Source organism: Micrasema longulum, unplaced genomic scaffold, assembly GCF_059751315.1.
Source record: "Micrasema longulum isolate JH-2025_06_02 unplaced genomic scaffold, ASM5975131v1 h1tg002202l, whole genome shotgun sequence".
NCBI lineage: Eukaryota > Metazoa > Arthropoda > Insecta > Trichoptera > Brachycentridae > Micrasema > Micrasema longulum.
In genome coordinates this window covers 101,287-125,575 of record NW_028279365.1, presented here as the reverse complement: position 1 = coordinate 125,575, position 24,289 = coordinate 101,287, and the positions used below count along the sequence as shown (strand labels likewise).

The 24,289-nt window shown below is 31.6% G+C and overlaps 1 protein-coding gene across 1 annotated transcript in view; it reads right to left on the bottom strand.

Annotated features, from left to right (window-relative positions):
• The window catches only part of LOC148272749 (fatty acid synthase-like), a gene marked incomplete at its 3' end in the record, with an annotated part of 33,727 nt that extends 11,171 nt beyond the window's left edge, over positions 1 to 22,556 (bottom strand). The window contains exon 1 of the mRNA XM_088239619.1: positions 22,357 to 22,556. The remainder of the gene's footprint in view (positions 1 to 22,356) is intronic.
• Between the last annotated feature and the right edge of the window lie 1,733 nt (positions 22,557 to 24,289).

Below are 24,289 nucleotides of genomic sequence, written 5' to 3'. Positions count from 1 at the left end.
CTAGGGATAGGCGAGTGCGTGTGATAGTTGGTCCTAGAACTTGCAGAACAAAAAGGAGATCTGTGGCGGGTATGTCGACCAGGTGCACGGAACATTGTCATAAAGTGTCAAAAAAAATTCAACTGCTCTCTTGTAAAGTTGAAGAAAATCACATGCGTCGTTGTTCTACGATCATGACGATATGAATTCGTTATGAGTCAATAAATACAATGTATGTTATATTTTAATTATATGCGAGTATGATCCGCAGTGATCTTGAGAAGGCCTCGTGGTATGGAGTCCACAATATAAAAATCATAAAATCTCGATAGTACCCATTAAAAAAAAACTTGAAACCTTGCATATAAGTCCAAATTTCTGCACATACTATATTTTATTTGAAAGAATCTTTCTGTCACGCACACATGAACAAATAATATAAAATATTTGATTAGACTGTTAAGTGTAGATATCAGACACTGGAATTGAACATGACGGCACCAAATGATGCACAGGACACTGCATTGCTACACCAACCGCAGTGTTTCTTGATCTTTTTGTTACATACAGGTAAGCTGACTAGTCTTACGCTTCAGGTGCTAGTCCAGGGTCAAGGAAATATTTCAGTGTAAAAGCACCTTTAAAATCGAATGTTTCATGTCAATCTTCCAGAAATCGAACCAGGGACCTCAAGCGTGATATGCGAACACGCCATCCACTACACGAACTACGACTGACTTCTCTCCACTCGATTTCTTTTTTCGGGATTTTTACCCGAGAGCAGCCATAGAATCAAAAACATTCGTTCAGGATTCTGGTTCTATTTCACACACACTATTGAATTCCTACTCAGCCTGAACATAGACTAAACTAACTTTCCTATTATTCTAATAAAATAATGAAACCTTGTTTTAAATCAATAATAATACGCATACTTATAACCGTATAAATTTTTGGACTCGGTTATATTCGAAATAAATATATCTTAATTAATACAGAGTATTTATACAACATATTCTGATTTACACAGACAATGCGTCAACTAATTATTTAAAACAATCTACAATACCTAGAGTATGCGAACAATAGACTCACAAAGGCTGAAATTTTTAATGACAATGTATGTAAATTTAATGAAGAAGTCATAAAAATATTGATAGAACCAGATAATTAACTTTACTATTATATACACCGTTTTCATTTCTTATCTTTTACATTTGTTATATCATAATTTAAATTATTGTCTTCAGTGTAAACCATTTTTTTGGTGTGTGCATGGGTGTCCTACACTAATACAAAGAAATTATGAACATATTTTGTAAATACCACCGTTTGTTTACCCAATAAAATAAATAACATAATTTACATATCCTTACTGTACCAAAAAACACCCTTGCGTTACGGTGCTGTGTAGTTGATACACATGCAAAAATGAGATATTTTAGTTTGGAAAAATGAAATATTCATAAAAAATAATTGGTTCAATTATTTATAGTTGAATTAAAAAGTGATTTATTTTTAATCTAATTGCTAAACATTTGAAAAAAAAAGCCATTAGCAAACGCTCGCAGCGCGAGCGAGAAGCCACCTATAACGAAGCTCGAAAAGCTACTGGCGTCAGACAGAAGTCCTGGCAACTTGGCTATTCGCGTGTGTGACGTGTAAAATTATCTCTCTCGCTCACGAATATAGGTACCTGTAGTATTGAGAGCGAGACGTAAATAATACGTGAGACAATAGGAAAATATATATTTTAAAAAAACATTTTTAAAGTAATAGAGGTCTATGAAATACTCTCCAGTAAAAAAAAATATTTGTTGCTACTTCTTAGTAGAATAAAAAATATTTTAAATTTGTAATTTTGGATTCCCGCAAAAACGGTGATTGCATTGGCCACAACACTAATACGTCCCGACTCAGGTTAATTTTTTAATTTTGTTCCTGGCCATTCATTTTTTTTAGGACATCGTCACGAATCTTGACGTCACAACTATCAATGCCAAACATGTCGCGTTTTTCAAGTGACAATTTTTTTTCAATTTTTTTTAAAAAGTTATATATGAACACATTTCTCCATAATACCCATATTGATTTTTAAAATACAATTAATTATTCTAAATCCATTTCATATATTTTTATCGGTTTTTGTAGTATGTGATATTTATTTTGTAGTATGCATTATTGACAGAATCAAGAAAGGGGTGCTGCGTTGGTTTGGACATGTAGAGCGAATGGACAGTGAAAGAACGGCTAAAAGGATCAACGATGCAAATGTTGATGGATGCAGAAAACGAGAAAGACCGAGAAAGACATGGCACGATCAAGTCCATCAAACACTTGATGATGGACATGTCAAAAGTAGGAATAATCGGCGTGCGTGCATGAGAAGATGTATGAATGTAGAAGAAGCGAGGTCTGTATGCCAAGATAGAGTGTTATGGCGTTCTATCCTCTCTGCCTACCCCTACGGGGAAACGGCGTGATGGTTTGTTTGTTTGTTTGATATTTCCCTATTGTATATTCGGTACCCTTTTACTTCATACGCCGCGACAAGCGACACATTCGTAAAGCTTCGATTGTGTTGGTGATTTATCTCCGATTTCTGATAAAATGCTTTTCCGTGCTCAATCAGTATTTATTATCGAATAATTTATTTTTTTAACTGATACGTAAATGTATAACGGAGGAATACTTAAAAAATTAACACGGTACCTAATTAATTCATTTATAGAGAATTAACGTTATTAGATGCGAAGTTTACTAGCCACATATCACCGGGTAGGGTTACTAAGCATTAAATTAATTAATTAAATTAATTACATCGGAAAGTTTTGTTTATGATGTTATTGCGGATTTTTCTTGAATATGTTAATAGCTTATAGAGAAAGAGACTTCTGTAAATTTCTTGACAAGTTATTCATATTATTTGTATTGAATAAAAACATGTCCAGTGGATAGAAACAGTCAAAAATTGTGAACGATGACGCAAGCATTGATTGAATACAGGATTATGCTGATAAAATAAATAGCAAAAAAATATTAGTAGTACTGGTCAAAGTTTGTCCGGCAGTAATTATTTAATGAATTTTTAACAACGTGACAATTTATTTAAATTTACGCACATAAATAACAAAATACGTGTTGGGAAGTAACAGTGTTACCATCAACTGTTTATAAAGCAAAATCAAATTTTCTGTACAAATGTAAGTGTATATTTGTATGTTTTGTTTTACAAAACATCTTCAGTTACAAATTACAGACATAACCTGGCCCCGATTAAAATGAAAAACATCAGCCCTACGGGAAATTTGATACGATAAATGTTTTCTTGCATTAAATTGTAATGCAAAGTTTCCTGAAAATGTAAGAAAAAATAATAAAAACGAACGACTCTGAACGACGTCACTAGTTTATCTAAATCAACCGATGATAAGAGAGTTATGAAAGAATTCTGGTTGCTTGCCACCAATGGACCAATGGGCAAAACTGATCGAGAATAAGCGAAAGAGAACTTCTGACGTCACACGCGAAGTTATTTCAGAAATATAACACTTTAAAAAATCATAGCCCTGATAATACGATACATAAAAATGAAAAAAAAAACAGTTTTAGGCTTAGTAATAGTCTATTAAGGCTGTTGTCTGGTAAAACGAACGAAAAATTAGGAAATCATACGATTTTGCCATTTTAAAACAAATGTTTTTTTTAAATCGCGCAATAATAAAAAAATAAAAAAACGTAAATTAGATAAAAACAATATTTTCTAAAGGTATTTCTGTTAAAAAATATACATAAAAGTTTTATGTAACTAAAATACAATTACTTTAAGACCGGCAGATTACGCCATTTTAAATTTAGACTGAACTTAGGTATCTGGGATCTCAATAAAGACTAATACCCGTATGTAGAGACAAAACTTAAGGTGAGGAAAGTACATTCTAATTTCAAATGCAGAGAATAATCCGAAGGTGAAGACAATAGAATGTACTTTCCTCACCTTAAGGTTTGTCTCTGCATACGGGTATAAGTATTTAACTAAAATTTGTTTTAATAATTTAAAGATAATAAATGGAACATGAAATCGGCCGAGGTAAAAATTTATTTTTTTGTTTTCGAAAAGAAATAAAAGCATTTTAAATCACAAACATTTTTTCGACATTTTCCTTTGTTTTTACGTAAAATTATGCCTTCGGTAATACTAATAAAAAAAATAAATTATTGAAATACTTTAGTCAAAACCTTTTTTTGTAGATTTGTATTCTCTTTTTTTTATGAAGATGATAATTCTGGTTGTAATATTTAATTTGTAACATCTTATTTACGTTTTTATTACCCCCAGACTTGCCCTTATTGTTTTCGGCCACTTTCATGTTCAATTTATTATCTTTAAATTTTACTTCAATACTATACCCGCATGCAGAGACAAAACTTAAGGTAAGGAAAGTACATTCTAATTTCAAATGCAGAGAATAAACCGAAGGTGAAAACAATAGAATGTACTTTCCTCAGCGTAAGGGTTGTCTCTGCATACGGGTATTAGTCTTTTTTGAGATCCCAGATACCTAAGTTTGGTCTAAATTTGAAATGGCGTAATCTGCCGGTCTAAAAGTAATTATATTTTAGTTACATAAAACTTTTAAGTATATTTTTTAACAGAAATACCCTTAAAAAATATTGTTTTTATCTAATTTATGTTTTTTATTTTTTTATTATTGCGCGATTAAAAAAAACATTCGTTTTAAAATGGCAAAATTGTATGATTTCCTAATTTTGCGTTCGTTTTACCAGACCACAGCCGTAACAAATAAAACATACTCGCATATAAAAAACCACTGAACTGCCTCATTGGAAGAGAGTAATCTTAGGTTGTGTAAAATAAAATCGAATTATATGCAAAAAATTAGAAGTGTCGTCGAAATTTGAAGATCTTTCAAAAATATTAATTATATCTTTTTTTGTACGGAAAATTCGATTTTACTTTATGGATATTTGAAGAATTTAATTAACAACTTCCTATTGTAATCGGAGTCCAGGTAGTTAATTAGAAGTTTAACATACAATGAAACAAATTACGGCTAATGTCAACTGCCCAATGAATTATTCAACATATCATGTTTGATTTCAAATTAAAAGACTCACCGTGGTTCTAATATTTGAATATGTTAATTCGAGGGGTGACAAGTTAATCAGTGTTAAGTTATAATTCACAAGTTATAGCAGTATTGCACGGATCAGATTCTAACCTAAATTCTGAAAAATGAATCAGGTCGAAATATATTACAACAGAAATGGAGAACATTTAAAGAAGACAATATGACAATCTAGGCATTAAAATCATTTAGGTAATGCCACTGCGTGACATAACCAATACTATTTTAAATATCATCAACTTTTCTGCTCACTCAAATTTAAAATACACATTTGGTCATAATATTCATAATTACAATACGCGTTAGTCAGGGAAACTTCATGTGTCTAAGTTTCGCTCAACAAAGTTTGGCAATTGGTATTTGGAAAATATTGGCCATTCCGAATATAATAAACTGCCTGATGAGCTAAGACACGAAAAACTGAATAAAAAATCCAGAAGTGTCGCAATTAAAAAACATTTCTTAAATCTTTTTGATATTGATAATTATTAATGTAGTTTATATAATATGGTGTTTTATGTTTCTTATCCAATAATGTTTTCTTTTTATTTCGGATGTATTAATTTGTATGATATTATGTATTGTGGAAAAAAAGGTTTATTCTTATGTACGGTCCCAAATGAGTTTTTAATAACTCCTGGGAGTAAAATATGTATTTTTGTATTATATGTTTTATTAATAATAAAAATAAAATTAAAAATAAAATTTTAAAACAATTAAAAAAGGCTAACGCCCTGTCATTGTCTGGTTGAAGTGATCACTTCAAAGCTTTTTGACATATACAAAATATTATTGAAAAATTCTGGTAACTAGTTTTTCAATTTTTTACTTGCTTAGCTGTATAACACGATTCGGGTACAATGTAATCAGAAATGTATTAGTGATAAACGCAGTTTTCTTACAGTTTTTGTAATTGAAATATGGTTATGAGTGAGAATTAAATAAGCCTCATATACAAAATGGAAATCTCATTTAAAAATAGCCGAGTTAAATTAAATTTAAATTGCAGTTTATGAAATCAAAATTTTAAAAAATATGAATGTAAACGAAACTGATAAGAAGACCCCCGGTCTTTAAAATGGTTTCGGGTACGTGGAGGAGAACATTTTTGAGAGAGAGAAGAAAATATGGAAGTCTAGACATTAACACGGCTTTTGACATATCATTGGCTTGTTTGAGTGATCATTTTACACAGTGTGTAACATTCTCCATTCTGCGTATGTTTTTACCTCCACATTTTTCCAAATTATTCATCTGTTGATTTCTATAAAGCAAAAGAGCTGATATATTTTAATGCAAATGTTTTCGAACACTCGTGCGAGTTTTACATGCGGCGTGCAAATATGCACAGTTGAAAAATATTTCGTACCTCCAAGTTCACTGTACTAGTAAATATATTAGAGACACATTGTGAATTGCAAAATGATTCGCAGAATAAATTGTTATCTCGGTTTCGAAAAAGCACGTGTCATTTTTTTTTGCACCACAACAGGCCAGGAGGCCCAATTACAGCGGTGAATTAAAACACAGACCGCCCGGGCTTGAGAAAAATCACGTTCAATTTTTGTGTTCTCACCGGGAATCGAACCCGGAAGCTTCCGGGCGTGAGTCAAGCGTCTTGACCAATAAACCACGGAGGCCGCTAATTTTCATTGTCTTTTTCTTCGCAGTCTCAATCCTGGGGATTGGTTTGCAGCAAAGTTCCGCATCTCGTCCTCCACTGCGTTCTATTCTCCGCAGCCCTCTTCAGCTCAACACATGAGGGCCAGATCAAGTTCTTAAACACGCCCGTCGGGGGTCGCCCTCTGTGATTTGTCCCCTCAACCATTTCCTCTATTATGTCACGCAGGAGACCCTCTTGCCGCACGATGTGGCCGATCCATTGGGCTGCCTCTCTGAATGGTTTATATTAGGTGCCTCCCTCTGATTATACTGAGAATCTTATAATTAGTGATGTGATCTCTCCATTCATTGTAAATATGTTATATTCCGCGCTATTGTGTGGTACTTGGTTAGTTTTTTTTTATCAAATCATCTCTGCATCTCTATCCATAAATCTAGATAAAGAATCGAAAGGGTAATATGGTAGTCTAGGCTTTGCAAGGCTCATGGCCTGTCGTTGGCTGGTGTAAGTGATTAAAAACATTCACCATTGTGCTCTTATTTAAACATCCACTTTTCTTTGAGGTTTCAGACTGTTGATCTTTGAAAAGCAGAAAACTAAAACAATTATGGATGTGAATGTTTTCATGGCGACAAAAACATTTGAAATATTTTTTTAAAAGACAGTTGTAATTATTAAGGAATCAACTAAATACATATTTTTTGGAATCTAAAAGTGACGCATTTCAGATATAATTCAGTTATTATGATTATATAAAACGCAGTATGCTTTGTTTATGACATTTATTTCTTACATACAATACTGAATTCAGTTCCTATTTTAATAAAACCATTAAATTGAAACAGTAAGCAGGAAAATGTAACATAATACGATAATAAAATTTTTAATGGCGTGTTTATATTGTGTTTATGTGAACATGGTTCTAAATATCAATGAATGTTTGATCCGTTATTCATGAAATGCAAAAAAAGATGTCAACAATATTGATATTGTCATAATAATTTTTTATCAAGACAAAAAACATTTAGATTTTCATGCGGGTAGTTAAAGGGTACTGTGGGGTTTTATATAAATACAAAACCCCAAGTTGTCAATTTACTATTTCCTCGTTTCATTTTTACACAAAAAAACTCTTCTTTAAAAATTATTTTTAACCGTGACAATAATTTTATTTCGGTAAAACAAAGTTGAATGGTTCAGAACCAGATTTACCATGCACAAATATTTTAATTTTGGGATTCTTTTCAATGATTTTCAACTCACTTTTAGAAAATGGGAATCGAGTTACGATAGAGCGAGGTTCAAACCTCGAACCATCGATCCGTGAGTCCACGACACTAGCCACTCGAGCACCAACCGGTTTTCACGAACAATAAATAAAATCACAATTTATTTATATTTTTTAAAATTATTATATTTAAAAAGAAAAAAAAATCATAGTTTAAACTGTAGGTTAAAAAATTATGTCAAACAACTTATTAATTAAAAATTTGTAGGTACATTGTTATTATTGGAGCACACATAATAATATGTTTATTTGTTTATACTATACTATATATACCCTACTTCAAGATGCAAATAAAAAAAATAATCACAAATTTCAATTAAATTAATTAATTAATTTATTTATACTTTTACATTGTTTGTATTCTATTTTTTAGACATAATAATGTTGACACTGGGGTGTCCCGTGCCGAGGGAAACATTTTACAAAATGTGAAACATGCCTTAAATGAAAACATTTAAGTTTGTAAGTGAAAATTCTTGATGGAAGTTCATTGTAATTTATTATATAAATAACCGGTCACTTGATATTCCAAATTTGTGGATTAAAGTATCACTCGTCTTTTGTTTAAATAATAAAATGCCTTAAATTAGTTATTCAACAAAGTTAACATAATAATAATAAAAAAAATACGTAATTAATCTAATCAACCTAATTATCATGAACATAATAAACAATATAAACTAAAATAATCATAACAAAGCATTACAACTTCTCTTTTGATAATTTAAAAAAAATTGTAGATAGGTCGGTAGATATGGGATTTAAACCCTCTTCGGAAATTTTTAGAGAACTATAACACATAAAAAAGAATACATATATATTATTTGCGTTATGATTTACCCAAATATTTCAATATTGGTGCCATTTTCAATGAGTTTCAAAGGTTAGGTAGAGTGGATTTCGAGCCTCAGACCTCTGATCCGCGAATCCGCAGTCCACGGGACCACAATCCAATTAAAAATTATTAATGATATAAATGTGAACAATAATGACAAAAAAACAGCACTGTACTCCCTGGTGATAAAATCGAGATAAATAAGTGCGTCAAATTTTTTTTTACCCGTGTGCATCATTATAATATATATTTTTTTTGCATGCTGATAACAAGGTTATCAAATGAATTTCAAAGAGTAGCTTATGTACAAATCCCGCGGAATACTACTGTTACATGAATGAATAAAGGTCATTACATCATACGGATGCATTAAATGCCTACAGTGGATTTGCAAATACATTTTTATTGACGGCCCTTGAATCATGCAAACTCTACGACGAGTCCATTGCGTCACTCGAGTAACTTACGATCGGGATCCGGGGTAGCGATGCCCGTAAATATGCATGGAAAAAAACATCGGATAATTCGTAATCGGTTGTGAGAATAACTGATGAAGAATCGATTTTCTCACAAGGTTTTGCTCTTAGAATCTTAGAATGCAGAGACCGCCATAAGGACACAATATAATAAATTTAATTTTAGTTATTACTTGTAACTTTTTTTTTATTTCCTCACTATTTATTTATTTCAATCGTTTTTGTTTAACAACAATTATATATTATTATTACGTGTACAATTTACACACCCATATATTATATGTATGTTAGTTATATAGTGAGTTTAGTTTGGGCTATAACATGGTAAAACTGGTTCTGCATTATTAGCCATTTTTGCTGAACAAAATACTAATACCTTTCTCGGAAATGTAATAATAATCTAATTTAAAAACTATGAAAAACTAATATATCAATAGTAGGTCGTAAACCTCGTTAATGCCTAGACTTCGATATCAACTCTCAAAAATTATGTTGCAATATCAGGTTTAGATTTTTTTCATGCATACCGTTTTAGATTTTTATATTTATTTTAACAAAATAATAATAAGCTGCTCTTATTTATATCCCTACAGAGATGAGGTAGATTTTTTTCAAATTCAGGATTATGGATATTCGAGCGTTTACAGGGCTTATGACCTGTCATTGGCTGGGTTAAGTGGCCACTTTAAGTAGGTACTACAACATTCCCCATTCCGCTTATTAGCGAATATCCACACCAGGTAACATGTTTGATTTTTGTATTTATGTTACTAATCGAGAAACCATCCACAAGCGAGTTGGAGCGCCATCTATGTATTGATATTGAAGTTAAGTATTTTAATTAGCAGATTACTTTATTTTATGTAGTTAAGACTCTTCCGAGTTAAATTAAGTACTTAATTTAACTCGGAAGAGTCTTAACCCAGCCAATGACAGGTCATAAGCCCTGTAAACGCTCGAATATCCATAATCCTGAATTTGAAAAAAATCTACCTCATCTCTGTAGGGATATAAATAAAAATATATACCTACTCCCCCTTGGGAGAAAATCCAGATTTGTGTGTGTACAAGTACACGTACCAAAAATAATGTTGTGTAATAAGCTGCTCGTAAAAAAAAAAACAAATGTTGATATTCATATCTGTTTGAATTTTGTCGTATTTTCTAGTTTAATTCAATACATACTCGTCAATATAAAAATCTGATAGGAAAGAACTTGTTACGAGTAGAATAAGCTGATATGACTGATGGCTGATCCAAGTAATCATAATAGCAGATAAAGAGCTAATAATGAGTATTGTAATATCGTTGATGGTTTATCTATGATTGAAAACGACAATTACAATGATCGATCTTCTTCTTATAATCGCTAAATACAATTATTCATCGCCAGCTACTCGGTTTCGAAACACATTTCATTTATGCAGACTTTTTTTTGCACCACAACAGGCCAGGAGGCCCAATTTTAGTGGTTAATAACAGCACAAAAAACCCAAGTGAGGAAATATATTTTTTGTGATCTCACTGGAAATGGTCCTATAAATAACCCCACGAGGGTTTATCAACTACACCACACCAAATTTCAATATTTTTTAAGGTAATATTGAAGTCATAAATTTGAATCTTTTTACTTATAATTTTAGTTTTATGAATTCAAATATAGTTAGATATGCCAATGTGTCCAAGCATCAATATAAAAAAATATATTTACTCATTTGAATTATTTCTTATTTCAAAAAAAATAAGTAGGATTTTCAAACTCCAAAACCTGTGCAGACAAAATAAACATCATTATGAGCATCAAACCCTTGCCACATCTTAGTGTATAGGGCGCTGAATTGGTACACCAATCCCAGCGTATATTAATCACTTTTTTCATATGAAGGTAAGATGATCAGTGTAATGCTTCAGGTGCCAGTCGAGGGACTATAAAGTATTCTAGTATAAAAACGCATTTTTAAATAATGTCAACCATGTCGGGAATCGAACCCGAGAGCTATTGCATGGTAGACAAACGAGCTAACCATTACACTACGAGACGAACTAAATTGATAGATACAAATTGAGTTAAGTACGTTATATTAGTATATTTTAAAATGCAATTTACTGTAAACGCCAATGTAAAATTTAACAAAATATTCACAAAACATACAAAACAAACAACAAAAAATCGGTTATGACAATTAATAATCGAACAATCGGATAATCACAACCAGTTGTTTATACTAATGGTATCGGGATATTTCTCGGAACTGCTGGTGTTCAGCGCGTATTGGAAAACTATTATCTGTGTGACCTCTTCTTTTCACAATAAGACACGGTTTTCTCAGGACATTGAAAATAATCTAACAACATTACCGTGACGTAAACTAATCTAGAGACCTTAAATGACCGTTCGAAATGGCGCAAGAAAATGTTCGATATTTACAAATTATCTACGTAGTATGTAGTACCTACTTTAAATCGACAGAAGCGATTACATGTAACATGTTTGTAGTTTTATTTTAATAATGAACGTCCAGCAAACATTTTACGCTGACGCAAATGTATATTAGGGTCATTTCAAACCTCAAGAAACGTGATCTTTATGTTGGTGACCGCAAGAGTTTTGAAATATTGCTTATTTATTAGATTCATTCATATATAGAATAAATACGTAATCAGAAAATCAATGAACTTTTTTACAGTTGAAATAAATAACAGATATAAACATACATATTTTATAACATTTAAAAATCATCTGATAAGTAGATAGATAGATAGACGAGTAGCTAGTCAATCGAAGGGGGTAAATAAAAATTAGATTTAAAAATAATTATTAAATTCTGAATTCATAAGTAACATTTTGCTATTTTATGATTTATTTAGGCCTAAAATACTAAGCAGACTTAGCAATGAGGAAGTTCAGAGCAACGGGAAAATGGATATAAAAATGTTTTCTTACGTGCGGTAAAAATTACAGCATTTAATTGTAAAATTTATATATATATGTACGGGTGTGTATGTATCTGTTTATATATACAGGGTGTTCTTTAAACCCTGTCACATCCGAAACCACGATGATCAGTATGGGCAAGAAAACATATTAGCATATTTAAAAAAATATTTTATAAAACAAAGAAAATATTTGAAAAAAAATAATTTAAAAAAACAAATGGTTGCTTACTTCTGCACGGGAGAAGTGAGAGGAGCGCGGCGCAGTATCAGACTCCCCCCCTTTCCCCTCCTCGTTTCATCCCTGCAGAAGTAAGAAACTATTTGCTTTTTTTGATATTTTATTTTTTTAAATTTTATTCGTTCTAAAAAAATATTTTAATGTGCCAATATGTCTTCTTGCTTATACTGATCATCGTGGTTTCGGATGTGACGGGGTTTAAAGAACACCCTGTATATATGCATGTATAAATGTGTATGTGAGTGGGAATGAGTATGTATGTTTATAAGGGTGCACACGTATGTGTGTGAATGTATATGGCGATATATGAATAAACATATATGTTGGTCTGCCTTAGAACGGGTCTTCTCCTACTAGGCATTACTTTGTAATATTTAAAAAAAAATAGAAAATTTACATACATAGTTGGATAATTTATATAGCGCCATTTTTGTGAAAATTACCTCAAGGGCGGTGTGCAACAAATACATATCTTAGCACGTCTTGCAACTACAGACCGCATGGATGGGTGGGATTCTAGTTTCTCGTGTCCAATTAAGATATATTTTAGTTATAACAGATAGGAGCTTGATTTCAGCACGTCTTGCAGCTACAGAGCACGTAGACGGTAAGAAATCTAGCCCCCATTTACATATTTTTAAATTGACAGTAGAGTTTAGTGTCTTAATGAAATTTTAAAAAATACTTTTTTTTAAAGGAACAAGATTTCAACATGTCTTCAAACAGTTGGAATTCTAGATCACATTTGCAAAATTTTGGTATTTTATAGTTGATAACATTTTCACGTAGCAGCTAAATTCCTAATAGTCGTGCAGCTACAAAGGGCATGGATGAGTGGAATTCTAGCAACTTAAAATTATATTAATAAATTTACAAAAAATAAACATACACATAGAACCGAGTAGTTAATTTGTCAAGGGTTCAAGCTAAGAAGTAAGCAATAAAAAACGAAATAAATAAAGCACTGTACCGAATGTGTAAATCAATAACTTATTGTAAAATCGATATTACGGAGCAATTAGTATGTTAGCTTCATGATTTCGAAAGGGTTGGAAAAATAGCAAAAAATGTATGCTCATACAAGCAGGTCTCTGTATATCTGGTAATGGTGCATAGTCCACTAATTTCTCGATCATCGGTTACATGATAGCAAGGGCCAGTCTTTGAACTGTGAAGTATTTCATTAAAACAGCGCATGAAACCGGGAATCCAACTCGGAACTTTCATGAAATCAAGCGTTTTTTATGTATTAATTAAACAAAAAACAATCGATGTTTTTACATAAAGGTAGGAGGACAATATTCTGGGAAATTTAAATTACATACAATTTGGAAATTTGTGTAGGTATTGGGGCAATCAGAGCATGGTTAAATTGTATTAAAAGGTATGTATGAAATACAAGGCGTGGTTCCACTCGAGTCAAAATAATTAGAGGTAATGGATTGCGGATAAAATGACGCTAAAACAACTTAAAAAGATACATCTGTTCTGCAAAACAAAGTTTTGCAAATACGTTCTTATATTTTTTGGCCGCAACATATCGGTTCTTTGGAACAGGCATTGCTCACACAGGAACCGATAGATCCGCTCAAGTATTCCGATTTACCGCACTGCTTCGTTTATTTGATTTATCCTTAGTGCTTAAGTAGAATAGTGGTCTGTAATTTGGCATATGTGATTTTTCAAATACATAAATTAAAAAAAAGCCAGAATGCAACTTGAAAAATGGATCAAAAATCCAACACAAAGATACGATGATATGAAGCTAACGCCGCGCCGCTACTGAGAATCAGTTTTAAATTAAGTGACTAAGATTTTTTTTTTAAATGACGAAATTTTTACATATACATGAAATTTTTACATATACATGAAATTTTAACACGTTACTATCGAGGAAAATGCGACTTAGAATGAATGGTAGGTATCTAGAAGATTATGATATGGAGAGATGCAGGTTTAAATCATAAATGCAGATATTTTGTGCAGTTCAAACTTATATAAAGAAGCCTCATTCCTCGAAGTCCTCAGAAGCACAAAACACCAGGGGCGAACCGTGTATAGAAGCGATTATGCGCAGCTTACCATTATATTTGACTAACCATAATAGTGTTGTATTGTAACTTTATTTACAGAAAAACAAACAAATAATTAACATTTATTTCAAATCATTTCCACCGTTTGTATTTCTATCCTAATATAAATATAAATTTTAATAAAGCGCGTCCAGCGCCTGCGGTGAGCCAAGAAACTAGCCGTTTATTCCAGCTTATTTTTTCATACAAATTAGTATACTATATTTTGAATGTATTAACCCCCAGTGCGGGTTTTTTTTCCTAGATTAGACTTGCAGATTACACAAATTATTTGAAGATTCTTGATTTGGAAAACAGTATTTCAAATGTTGTTTCTTAGGGACTATTTTTCTTTGAGATGGTACTTTTGACATAAGACCATAATTATTTTCATGCGTCATATTGCAGGACATATCGCGCTCCACGCGGCTGTTTTTAGCACTATTGATTACTAGAACAATTTGGCCAGTTGACATTTTAATTGAATACCTAAAATCGACTGAATTCATAGTGGTATTTTTGATTTATTTTTAATGAATGATATATTGAAGTAATAGATAATATATATATTATATAATATTTCAAGTTTCATAGTTTGAGTTCATTTCATGGATGAGAGTTGTTGTATCACACAGAACCACATCAATTTATAGTATATATTACTTACATTATATTATGTACCTCCTATGTAGGTACAAATATATGATATTTTTTATAACTTTCTTGTAAATAAAATCATCATTCGCCACTGCCAAACACCCCTATATAATACCCATTCGCCTTAAAATGGTAGCGCACAAAAGAACATTCGAGAATCACAACGTGAAGCAAAATAATATTTTGCATCAACAATCTTTCAACTTGTATTGGAGCATTAGAAAGTTGCCAGTAGAGCTGCGAAACAATGGCGGTAATGCTAAATGATACGAAATTCTCCGACGCTCGCGAATTCTTAATATTTTTTAGTTCCAAGAAATAAGAAAGGATAATGATTACGGGTTCGAAGATTAACGTGCATGAGGAACATGTTTGTGTGTATGTATGCCTATATTACAAAACACTACACTGAAAAAAGAAATGAGGTAGATGTGTTTGTTAAAGCGCCTCTACATGCTGGCCGATACGTTGGCCGATACGTAGGCCAACGCATGCCCCGACATATAGAGGGGGCTATTTGAACGTAGTTATACAGAAAGCAGCCAGTCATAGAAAAGTGAAACTGAGATAATAGCACATTTGTAAAAATAGTGAATAATCAAATCTACACAACAGTTAGAATGTTTTTGACTTTAACAAATGATAAACAATAAATACATTAGTTTTAAAAAAATATTATAAACAAGAATCTAATTACGTATTTACCAGTTATAATAACTTTTAAAGTACCGAAAGATTTTTCTAGCGCAGTGGGTGTTTTTTGCAAATTAAGAAATGCCGTTTTTGGGATCGGCACTATTTTCAAAAGGTTATTATTACAGTTTTTTGTATGAAAGCGGCCTGGCTGTTTTTAGCAAAACTTAGAATTGACCTTGTTGCACCCGATACACCAATATATCATTTTTTCAAAATTGTGGACTGGCTGCTTTCTGCATAACTTCGTTCATTTGTGGCTAGCAGAGCTGGCACATACTCAAGCGCTCGATCCGTCCATTGTCGGTTTTTCAACACGCATCAAAGGGCGCCGGCAGAGCGCCGGTCGTCGCATCCACACGTCGGCCCCGCGTTTAGTACGCTACGGACGGGATTCTTTGCGCACTTTTGACGTCTGCACATTGGCCCGCACTGACAGGTACTTTATGGCTCGCCAACGTGCGGACAATTAAGCGATTTCGTTGCCAATACGCGCGCAAGCGTACCGGCCAACGTACAGGCTGGCGTGTAGAGCCTCCTTTAGTGGTTAAGTTCAGAATCACGCCACTACAAGATGCCGGTAAAATAAATTGGTCTAAAACAGGTTTCGCTACATCCGACATGTAGTGCCTAATATTTACAGAAGGATCATGATCTGATTTTAGAATTTTTGCATCATATTTGCAATATCGGTGCAGCCAACTATTTTTACATACTTAATACATATGTTTTTTTTTAATTTACCTGAGCTCGGAACCTCAAGGATGATAAACGAACGCGCCAACCACTATACTACGAGATGGACTTACATATCTCGGACTATCTTGCCGAGTTTTGAAAAACTAACTAATGCAAGAAAATGAATAAAAATTTAAAAATATTTTCAGGCGTTGCCTAAGTACGTGGGTAAAATATTGCAGTCAGGTGAATCTCGGCTGTTTGGCGGCCTCCGTAGTATAATGGCTAAGGCACATGGCTCACGCGCGGAAGGTTCCGGGCTCTATTCCCGATGAAAACACAAAAAAAAAATGCGTCTGAATAAATGTCCTGTGCTGTAATTCACCACTGCAATAAGGCCTCCTGGCCTGTTGTGGTGCAAAAACACAAATACAAACAAAAGCAGAATGGTTAATGTTATACAGTGTTTAAAGGGGCCACCTTAACCAGCAACAACAGGTCGTATGCCTTGTAAATGCCTAGACTTTCACATTTCGTTTTAATAAATGTTTTCCATCTCCGTTGTAACGTTGTGAGAGCAAAAAAATATTAATATCTTCTCTGTTTACCTTTTTAGAAACGGTGTGATAAGACTGGCATTATTATTCTATATTTTAATTCGCTATGTTTTACGTTTTTTTAAAAACTATTATGCTTCATTTAATTAATTCGCATATTGAAAATATACAAAATGCTGTTAATACCAGAAAACACGGTCTGGCCTTTCTTCATGCAAACGTATTCCGGTATTTTCTCCATAGATTACGGCATTAGAGCAGATACTTTTTTACACAATATTGATATTTAACATTGGCGTGTCTTTATTATTTTGCTTTTTTAATAAACTGTTTCTTATGGGAACCCAAAAAAAGCGCCTAGCTTTATCTGCCGTCTTCGGCCGTACGGTACAAATACGAGAAATAATTTTGACAAACGGAAAATGTACAGACACAGAAAATTTAATTCTGACACTCATTCTAAAATAATTTGAAAAAAAACGAAATTGGCTCAGTTTTGAGGTGCGGAAAACGGAACAACGAATCCTCGATTTCGAAGATTTTAGTTAGGTATAATCAGTCCGATGTGCAATTGCCTCATTCGCACTATATCGGGGGGGGGGGGCATCTACAAGAGTGACGGAAAAACTACGTTCAGATACCTATTCGTCAAATTTCTCCGTTCTGCATATCCTCTTTAAAAAAACCTATAATGGATTGAACGTAGTTATGCAGAAAGAAGCCAGTCCACAATTTTGAAAAAAATCGATATTAGTGTTATCGGGTGCAGTAAGGTCAATTCTGCTAAAAACAGTCAGACCGCTTTCACACAAAAAAGTGTAATAATTTATCATTTGTCGAAGTCAAAAACATTTCAACGGTTGTGTAGATTTGATTATTCACTATTTTCACAAAGGTGCTATTATCTCAGTTTCACTTTTCTATGGCTGATTCTGATGGCGATTGATGGAGTTGCTTACAATGCAATGGTACGCGCATTTTCAATATTTTTTAAAAAGAATCTTTATTCAATAAAATATACACATTATAACAATATTAATACATTTTAAACAAAACAAAGTATTAAAATATATTTTGTCCCGATAAACTATTCAATAATAGTTTGTGATCGGGTGCTCAGACATTAGATTTAATTAATAATCAAATAAAAAGAGTACAGATATAATACTGTATACATATAAAATAATTAACATAAAATAAAACAAAATAGTGAACAGATAAAAATAGTTTAAAGAAATATTTTTTTTTTTAATTTAAGAAAATAGAGCAAAATAATGCAATTAAAATTAAAGAATAGCAATTTACTAGAATATATTTGAAATATAAGAAAAAAATTAAACACATATAAATATTGTGTGCTCATAAATGTAATCAAAACAAGATAAAAAATAAAACAAAGTAAATCGACAATTTAAATTCATATCTACAGTATAAATAAAAATAATAAGATAATTAAAAGTACCTACTAAAATTAAGATCTAAAAATGTAAATAAAATATGAAAGAAATAAAAGAAAAGGTTAACCTAAGAAAATAACATTATTTTTTTACGCGACCGATGAAAACAAGTAGGTGCCTACTTGGACAAGTTTTATTAGATAATTCAGAAAATTATATCAACCGATTATCTTCACGATATGAATAATTCGGTATTATAATATTATGATAGCTTATCAAATCGTATCTTTCTTGTACCAATCCATCATTATGGCACGCGTAAGGTTTGTTCAGAGTTATTATTATTATGCATATTGCCCGCAACAAATTATGATATTTATTCACCTATTCTAAGATCGCACAGTCTAGGGAACCAGTAGCTTGATCACAAATAACTATCGACGTGCATAAAAACATGCTAAGCATTTGAGCGATCACAATGAACTATAATGAACATGCTTAAGTTATCGCAGCCATAAGTCAACGCTCGTGTCGGTTTGTTTTTTAATTTCCTCGTAAATAACTACAGTTCATTGGCGAAAAATCGGCGTTTACTATAAAAAAAGAAAACAATATTTATTTATTTTACAGAAATAAACATTCGACTATGGTGTAATAACATAAAAAGATACGGTTTAAGGACAGACCAGCGAAGTTTCTAAATAAAAATCATACATATTAAATCGTGGTACAACAAAAGGGTGTGTTTATGTGTATTCGTGTGAGAGTAAGTGTATGGGTGAGTTTGTGTGTATGTGCGAGTAAGTGTTCAGGTGTGTGTAAGTGTGAGCATCATTAAATAGCAAGTGGGGTCGTATCGCAGCCAGAAAGAATCAGTCTTAATTTATTTCAAATTAATTAGGGGGCGTGTTAAATATATCAATAGATAATAAAAAAAGCATTTTAGTTAGAGCAAGAACGATAGAGGAAAGAGTTTTGTACATAGTTAGTGCTACAGACTGGCAGATGGAATAAATACTTATTTCTTGTCACGCGAAAGATTAATTTTGGAGAGTAGATAAAAAGAGTCTACTTTATTATTTAATTATTTATATAAATAGCATAATTCAGATATGTATCATATACAAAAAAAATTAATAAAATTACAATTACTATGGCGACTGCTTTTCTTGACACTTGGCTTGTTAACCGCCGGCCAAATGCAATAAATAGCATGATAAATAATAAATAAATAAAAACAGCAGTTTTGGAATATTTTCCAAATTTACACCAGTGAAATTAAAATATATGATTGCGCAGCAGGATTATACGTCGCGAAACGTAAATATTTTGAAATTTAATATTAGGTGTTCACGGATGTTGCATTGTGATCGCGAATACGATAAACCGTAGTGAGAAATTGTTATTACGTCGCTTATAAGCACGTCAATAGTTATTTGTGATTGAGCTACAGATCAGTTGGATTGACATTTTTCACACTAGTCAAATCAAGTTTAACCAAACAGTTTAGGAATCTTAACTACTGTTGAAATATTTATGTTAATTGTAGAAAGAAAAATAGAAATGTATAAACAAATCCACGTTAAACATAATATATATAAACGTACGACTAGATTTTAGATTTTTATAGTGTTTTATATTTTTTAATACTTAATTTTTTAAAAGAGGTTTATTATTTTATTTTTCAATTTTTGTGATCCCCTGCGCTGTTAGCATGAGACAGTTTGTAATATACCCAGGGCATTTAATATATATTCCAACAATACCAACACATAAAATATATATTATTTTTGATATTTCTAATTAAATGCGTTATTTTTGTTTTATATGAGTATTTATTATATTTTTATTTCTTTACCTAAGTATGTTAAGTAAAATGTATGGCATAGTATTATTATAGAGTACAATGTAAAAAAACAACTGTGTAATGTGTATAACTATTTTTTTTTTGTATTAATTCGTAATTTTTTCTGTAAAACATTCTTTAACTCAGTATTTTTGTCTCTCATTAAATACATTTTTGTTATTTTCTTAGGTTAACTCTTTTTAAAATTTCGTTCTTATTTTATTTACATTTTTTAGATCTTACTTTTAATTTTTTTAATTATTTTTTTTTCTGTAGCTATGAATCGAAATTTTCGATTTAATTTGTTTTATTTTTTATCTTGTTTCGATTACATTTATGAGCACACACTATTTATATATGTATATATGTTCCTATGTTTAAACTATATTCAATTAAATGGCTATTCTTTAGTTTCGATTGTTTAATTTTTCTCTATTTTCCTACTTAAAAAAAACATTTTTTAAACGATTATATCTGGTTTTGTTTATTTTTTTTTTCTATCTTCTTAATAATATTTTTCAAAACATAAAAAAAATAACATATATGATAATTATTTTATATGTATACAGTATTATGTCTGTACCTTTGATATGATTATTTTCTTTATTTAAATAGATTAAAAAAAAAAAAAAAACAACAAAAACTTTCAAATCAAGAAATGACAGAATGCATAGTTATTAAAACAAATTCCGAGATAATCGCATTTAAAGCTTCTCTATTCTTTCAACACAACTCCCACATTATTTTAAAAGCTTTTTAAGAGTAATCTTTATTCTAGACATAGCATAAAATTTGAAATAAATATCTTGCACCTATATTAAAAAAATATTTGAAATATATAAAGACTGTTGACTTAATGCAGTCTATCAGTATACCTAGCATCGAAATAATAATCTTATTTCAAATATTATTTACAACTGCCCGATTTAATTAAAGGTTTTAAAAGGTTTAAGATTTGAATCCACAGTATGTACGTCTAAGACAGTATACGAAAAAAAAATACACAAAGATTTACTCAAAATATTTTTGATTAAAACAACTGGCCTCAGAAGTAAAGAGTATAAAATAGGCATTGTAATTCGAAAGCAGCACACCTACATAAAAATCAACTAACACCTATTGAAGAAAGAATATAATTATTGTGTCAAAAATAATTTAAGTTACATAAAAACACGTTACTTTCTTGTTTGTTACGAATTAAAAAAAAAGTTTTTATGATAACAATTTAGACTTGTATTTATTATGTACGCTTATGCAGGTTAGTACTGAATACTATTTTAAATTCATGTCTTATCAAATATAAGGTAATTTTTATAAAATATACATAAATTCTTTAAATAATTATCCCTAACAAGCCTGTCACATAAAACTGATTATATTATTATGACATGCATACTTTATTGGAAATTTTATGAGGTCGTTTATCTTATGATAAAGTAGCCAAGGTTAAGGGTGATATACAGGTGCAGTTTCAAGATGTTTTTATAAGTTAAACTAATAATTTACACGAATTTTTAATACGGTCTTTGTCGTTCGTAAAATCGAGTATGTTTCCAGTTAGATTCCTAGTGTGCTATACGAGATACGAATAACTACTAACTACCTAGGTAATTCTACGAAATTTTATCAATTGAATCATCCAAATAACGGAATTGCATCAAATTATGATAAAACCGTTAAGCCGGCTTGACGCGAAGCATAAAACTAATACAACTGAAAAATGATCTACGACGAACTAAACTAAATTGAGGCGTGCAAAAAATGGCTGTGGCAAAAAATGACGACGTTAGAAATTATGGTAAAATAGTTCATACATACCGCTTTCGCGAAAACCGTCAATTCCTGAGATGAATAAAGTTGAAAAGGTTAAGGGTTACGTTAGGATTTAGAGAAAATAAATAGTTAAAACGCAAAATGAAAATAACTTACAAAAAATAAAAACCACAAATCTGAAACACTGAAAAGTTCTGTCTTTCACAGGCGCCCGAAGACTCGCGCGAGGTGGAAAACTGAAAAATTTGACACTATTTTCCTATTTTCCCATGAGTCAGAACTCGGAGAGAGTAAACTATCCTCGCGACCGGCGAAATGCCACTGATGTAGAATCGTCCGGAATCCACGGTAAAATCGTTCTGAATTTCGCGATAGTACGAATTTGACGTTCGACAGAGGGGGCATGCGCTTGTGGCAACGGTTGCCATGGTGCGATGTCAGACCACGTGAAGCGGGCCAATCAGAAGCCTCTGCGCGGCTGTGATGCGCGTGGTCGCTCCAACATGAGCTTGACAGCTGATTCATCGCGAATTCGAACATGTTCGAACCCCAAACATTAGGCACTTGGCACTCTGATTGCACAATTTGATCTCAATTCTTAGAGGCCAGAAGGTTTCGCGACATTTTTGCATAAATTATAGGGTGTTACTCATACTTTCTGCTTTTTATACGGTTGGTTTATGTTCTGGACGTAAACTCACGCGTATTGATCATGACCTCTCACAACATTTCCGATATTTGACCTTGATCTTGAAAACAGACGCATAACTCTTCGAAACGAAAATAACCTGTCAATTTTATGGATTTTCTTATTTATTTTTTCGTACTTCTGTTTGGCGTTATCTTTTATGACAAAACGCTTGAAGGTAGATCAAACGTCAAACTACTGAACGATAACGTTTTATTTAAAAAGTACTACATATTAACGATAGGATGTTTTCCTAGTAGTATTGCTGTTAGCACATTGTGATCACAGGCTCCAGGTTCTGTTCCAAATTAGGTCAGTATAAAAAGAAAAAAAAAAAATGGAACCGGGTTGTAGTGTCGCGGACTCACGGATCAAAGGTCCGAGATTCGAACCCCACTCTACCACAACTTGATTCCAACTTTCTGATAGTGAGTGACTTACAACTCGTTAAAAATGGCCCTCAAAATATAAATATTTGAGTTAATCATAATAACGCAAATTTCTTTTAAAAAAAAAATTAGCATCGAAAAACATTTTAAAACAAAAATATAGACGGCAAAGTTCGTAAATATTTTGAAAGTTATGAATTAATAATAATTATTCAGTCTACGTAGATTTGGGTATATTTAAGGGGTTATTCACTAAAAGATGGAAAATTGAAAATGGGCTATGTATCTTTGAAAAAAATAAATGACTTGTTAAAATGTAATGAAGAAAACGAATTATTGATTACGTCATCGTACAAGCGAATCATGAAATAAAATAGGTGAATTAATTATTTGTGTGGTTATTTTGACTATCTGAATCACTGCGAAATGGCATGATCGTCGACTTTTTTTTGTTTTTTAATTTATTGTGATATTAATTTGTATTCTGAATAAACGCAACATTTTGTCGTTTGAAAATGCGACACCAAGGCCGTTTTAAAGAATATAATACCAAAAAATGTTAAATGTTATTTTATTTGACATATTACAACAGAGATGAAGAACATTTTAGATAAGGTAATATAGAAGTCTAGGCATCTACAGGGCTTAGGACCTGCCAATGGCTGGTTTATGTGGCCACTTTACACACTGTGTAACATTCACCATTATATTTGAACATCTATATTCCTTCAATTATTTCATATGTTGATGTTTGTGAAGTGAAAGAGCTGAAACCTTTATTTGATGCCTAGACTTCCATATTCCCTTCTCAAAAAAGTTTTCCCTCTCTGTTGAAATAAATTTAAATAATCAACTTAAACTTGTATAAATTTTATATTTGAAGCACTAACTTTGTGGTTATTCATTATAATAAAATAAATCAAACAACTTTGTTTTCAATCTGACTAGAATCTAGTGACTAGATGATATATTTTTTTTAAAGAACTTAATACAATATTAATTTCTTTAAAAA